This window comes from Saccopteryx leptura, chromosome 1 (genome assembly GCF_036850995.1).
Source record: "Saccopteryx leptura isolate mSacLep1 chromosome 1, mSacLep1_pri_phased_curated, whole genome shotgun sequence".
Classification (NCBI taxonomy): domain Eukaryota; kingdom Metazoa; phylum Chordata; class Mammalia; order Chiroptera; family Emballonuridae; genus Saccopteryx; species Saccopteryx leptura.
This window is the reverse complement of record NC_089503.1, coordinates 155741664-155746204: the sequence shown is the minus strand read 5'-3', so window position 1 is coordinate 155746204 and position 4541 is coordinate 155741664. Positions and strand designations below refer to the sequence as shown.

The 4541-nt window shown below is 45.4% G+C and overlaps 1 non-coding gene across 1 annotated transcript; it reads right to left on the bottom strand.

Annotated features, from left to right (window-relative positions):
* Positions 1-263: 263 nt before the first annotated feature.
* Positions 264-339, bottom strand: TRNAA-GGC (transfer RNA alanine (anticodon GGC)). The gene has a single exon. It is a non-coding gene; the product is annotated as a tRNA-Ala (tRNA).
* Positions 340-4541: the final 4202 nt, after the last annotated feature.

The window sequence follows — 4541 nt, the reverse complement described above, 5'->3', positions numbered from 1 at the left end:
CCCGCATGTGCCTGACCAGGATCCACCCGGCACGCCCACCAGGGGGCGATGCTCTGCCCACCAGGGGGCTATGCTCTGCCCCTCTGGGGCGTTGCTTTGCTGCGACCAGAGCCACTCTAGCGCCTGGGGCAGAGGCCAAGGAGCCATCCCAAGCGCCCGGGCCATCTTTGCTCCAGTGGAGCCTCGGCTGCGGGAGGGGAAGAGAGAGACAGAGAGGAAGGAGAGGGGGAGGGGTGGAGAAGCAGATGGGCGCTTCTCCTGTGTGCCCTGGCCGGGAATTGAACCCGGGACTTCTGCATGCCAAGCAGACGCTCTACCACTGAGCCAACTGGCCAGGGCTGAAAGGGAAAATTTTTTTACCACAAGCCCTAAAGTGGGTTATTTAACACTGCATACATAACGATTGACCTTGTGGTGTCCCCAGATGGTGGCCTGGTTACATGTAAGAGCAGAGGTGAAAAGACCAATCAAATAAAATCCTGAGGCTGTAGAATGCTAAGACTTTGTTACTGATTGAACAGGATTGCCACAGAAGAGTGGGAGGGACAGATGGGGCAGGTTAAGTGTTGGCATTGGAGAAACCAAGAGGAATCGGAAAATGCGCAGAGGAAATTGAAAGGGTGGAGGCTTGCTCTGAGGATGCTGAGAATGAATAAGTGGATCAGAAAACAGCATTTTAGGAGATTGCTGAGAGGATATTGTAAGAAAAGGAAGACGTGAGTGAGAAAGAGGTGTAGATGCTATTTTTAAGTACAATTACTAGATTGGAAAACAATGCGCTGTGGATTTCAGTACTGACTCTATCGGCTAATAGAGCTTCGGGCTAGTAAATGCATCTGTTTAAGTCTATTTCTTAGTATGTAAAATGGGATCATGATACTTAACAGACATTTCTCACAATTTGTCTTGAGAGTTGTGTTAAATAAGATCATATGAAATGTATCTATTTCTTCAGGGGAAGGAGTCTTATTTCAGTTAAATTACTTACTAAGCCAACTTGTTAAAATTCTACAATTAGATTCATTTTTTTTTTCTTTAGAGAAGTTACAAGTTATCATCATACTGGAGTTCCAATGGAAGGCTGAATGAAGGGTATATGAAGGGATGTCTTCCTCTACTAGGGAGGTCAGCATTTTCTCCCTCAGGTGAAGTTTACAGGTGACATGTGGTTCAACAAAGTGACCACAGGGAAATGAATCTTAGAATCCAAAGAAAGATGGCAGGCGATTAAAATTAGTGGGGGGTTCCTAAGAGCTGTAATTGTTTTTAAATCTTGGGTTGTAACTCTAAAGAAAAAGAAAAAGGAAACAATAATCTGTCTTTGTTTCTATCGATTATTAGAGTCTGCTTCAGCCTCCCGTGTTCAGGCTGGCCATTCTTTGGAAAATTGTTGCCAGTCAGAGCCCCGCGCTGCATTTAGGAAGAGGGTGCTGGTGAGGAGTAATTACTGGCCTTTCATCTAAACCCAGGAATCTTAAGTGACAGCTGTTTGAGGGACCTCTCATTCAATTAAGTGGTTTGAAACCCTGCCTGTGGTTCAGAAACCTGTGGTTCATGAGTGTGTAGCCACTGGGGCCCACACTGCCTCACTAGACTGTTCTCATTTCATTGGAAACCGACGCTTTGCTGGGGCAAGGAGGATGCCGGGTAGACATCCTGACCACAATTGTTTATTTCTAGAGGGCAAAAATCCCAATGGAAATTGGACTTGAGTCTGGCAGAAAATGACCCCCCCCCCCAAATACATATTATAATGCTGTTAGAAATGAAATATCTGTCTTATGTTTTTTTTAGCTCTGCATCTGAGAAGATGCAGAAGGGTTAGTACTCAAGGAGGGCAAGGTTCTCCTTACACTCTGTCCTCCTTCCCGCCCAGTGGGGACCACATCTCTCCTTCAACCCATGGTGATTACGTTTCTCGTTCAGAAATGGTGTTGCACTAGGTGGGATGAAAAGAAAATAGGAGGCTAAGTACTTCCTGGAATTGTTACAGTTGATAAGGAACAATTTCAAGGCAATCCGTGAGCCCCGCTAGTCAGACTGTTAAATTCAGAAGAGCTTGTGTGTGTGTTAGGACAGGCACTCCCTTGGGTGCTGTCCCTAAGGAACAAGGTTCTCAAGCAGAATGACAATGGCACCGCGCCCACGCTGCGGGAGGTGGAGGCAGGGGCCCTTCCCTGCCTGAGTTAGTTCTCTGGAATCAGTCTGGTCCGGCTCCACTTTCTCTATTTCGTTGGCCTCTTCTTGGCTTATATTTCTTGCTGTAGTTGTATTGCTCTACATGTTGGAGGCCAAATATTTATTGATGGTCTATTTTCCGCGGATACAATATTGCTCTTTGCTCTGAAAAGTGGTTAAGGTTGTTTCAATCTGGCCTCTTTCATGGAATAAATTTCTACTCTAATGGTTTTCTAGAATATAATGCTATAAGCTTTCAAGAGCCTTTAAAGCTAGATTTATTTGTGATCAATAAATGTAATAGAAATAAATAGCCAATAAAATATGACTTCTTAGTGACTGCCTTATAGGCTGGGAGAAATTATGCAAAGGGCCCTTATCTTAATTTTATACCGTTACCATGTAAAAAGGCACATCAGTGAGTGTTGGGGAACTAATGGAAGATAAAGGTATTTAAGGATAAAAAAAAAAGCAAAATGAGGTCAACCTACTCTCTTGTTCTATGTCCTTTCTTGATGTCATCCAAATTACCTATTGCCGGAGTTATATTGCCCGTACTTTCAATCTGGTGGCCAAGCAGGAAGCCTTTCTTATCAATGCCTGTCACGGCACCGCCGATTTAAGAAGCCTATTCTCTGGGAACAAAGGCCGGGACGTTCACAGAGCTGCCCCCTGTAACCCTAACCCGATACCTGTTTGCCTTTAAACTTTCCACAGTAGATCACTCCTCAGGCACACAAAGGCAGGTCCTCGCTCAGCTCCACATTTATCAGCAGAAAGAAAGCAAACATGGCCATTTCGCAGGTACACAGTGTCTCCACACCTATTACCGTCGAGGGCAGCAGTGACCTCCCCCTGGCCCGCACCACCCACAAGTAGCCTTTGATGTTACCGGAGCCTCGTGTTTTAATCCAGTCTAAATATCCCGCGTTTGAACTGCCAGAGTCCGGTTTCCAGCCACGTTAGAAGTGATATCAAAGACAGTCACGTTTTAATGGTCTTTCACTGTCAGACGGGGTACTGGGCAAGGGCCCGCTCGGCCTGGCTGTTTCCTCCCTCTGTTTAACTCGGCTGCCCATCCACATTCCGCCGCTCCTTCCCCACATTATCCAGATGCCACATGTCTGTTGCTGAGGGATCGGCTGCTTCTCAGGAAAGAAATCCTTTGGGGAAAATGAACCTGCTTCTTTTTACAAGTTTAAAAAAAAAAACCCGTCCCAAGAGGTACTGCTACATGGCTTTTCCCAGGAGAGTGGGTGACGTGCATCGTTGGGGTTGGGCACACAGGGACGCATAGCACAGGGTGGGAATGGTCACAGAGGAGGATGATTAGCCCAGGGGCCAGGGAGTCAGGAGCTGCAGACTCCAGGCTGATGACTGGGACGGAAAGGAAGTTTAACAACTGTTCTGTACAAGGAGCTGACTAAACAGATGAAGGTTTTCTCACTATGAAATAGAGTCGGGCCCTTTATGGAAAATGTTAAGGGTGGGACGATGTTGAAAGACTCTGAGGAGCTATCTTATGATACAGATGCACATAGGGGAGTTAAATTTTCAGTTCAGACACTTAGAGGTCACTTTTGTTTATGGACTCATAAAAATAATAATAACACCACATAGTTACCATGTGAGTATGTGGCTCATTCTCTTCTAAGCCCATGATAGATTGAACTCATTTACCCTCACTACCACGCTAGGTGCTATCCCTATCGTTCCCATTTTCCAGATGGGACAACTGAGGCACGGAGAAGTTAAATAACTACCTCTACATCACCCAGCTAGGAAGTGGCAGAGGTAGTATTCTAAGCCAGGCTTTTGCCTGCCGGGTCGATGCCCTAACTCACTACATTATATTATTATGTCAGTGACTGTATCTGACTTGAGAAAACCAAAAACACAACTTTTTTTCCTAATAAAAATTATTAGGTTAGTTTTATTTATTTAAAGAAAAACACACCGCTGTATCTGTGTTGCTCTCACAGTGTCGGCATAAGGGTAAGTAAATATCCAATGGGCCAACTTCCAGGCTTCCCTGCTGAGCCACGATGTTCACAGGGAAGCAAACTCTTCGAGAGCACTGGCTACATTGTCCCATTTGTATACCTCTCAGGAGGGAAAATGTCTCTGGAAATTTCTGGGCATTACTTTCTTTGCAATTGGCAAAGCCTTTTGTTTACCAAATGCTGTCCGCCTTTAAAAGTAAAACTTCCTCTGTGTTCCGAGTGTTGGCCCAGTTGGTACTTCTTCCAGGAGTGTTGAAAACAGAGCTTTAATTAGCAATTTTATCAGTTGCCCCCAGTCACTCACCTCCAGTTCTTATCGGAGTCTCTGGTAGCGCAGGCACTTAGGGACATCAGAAAAGG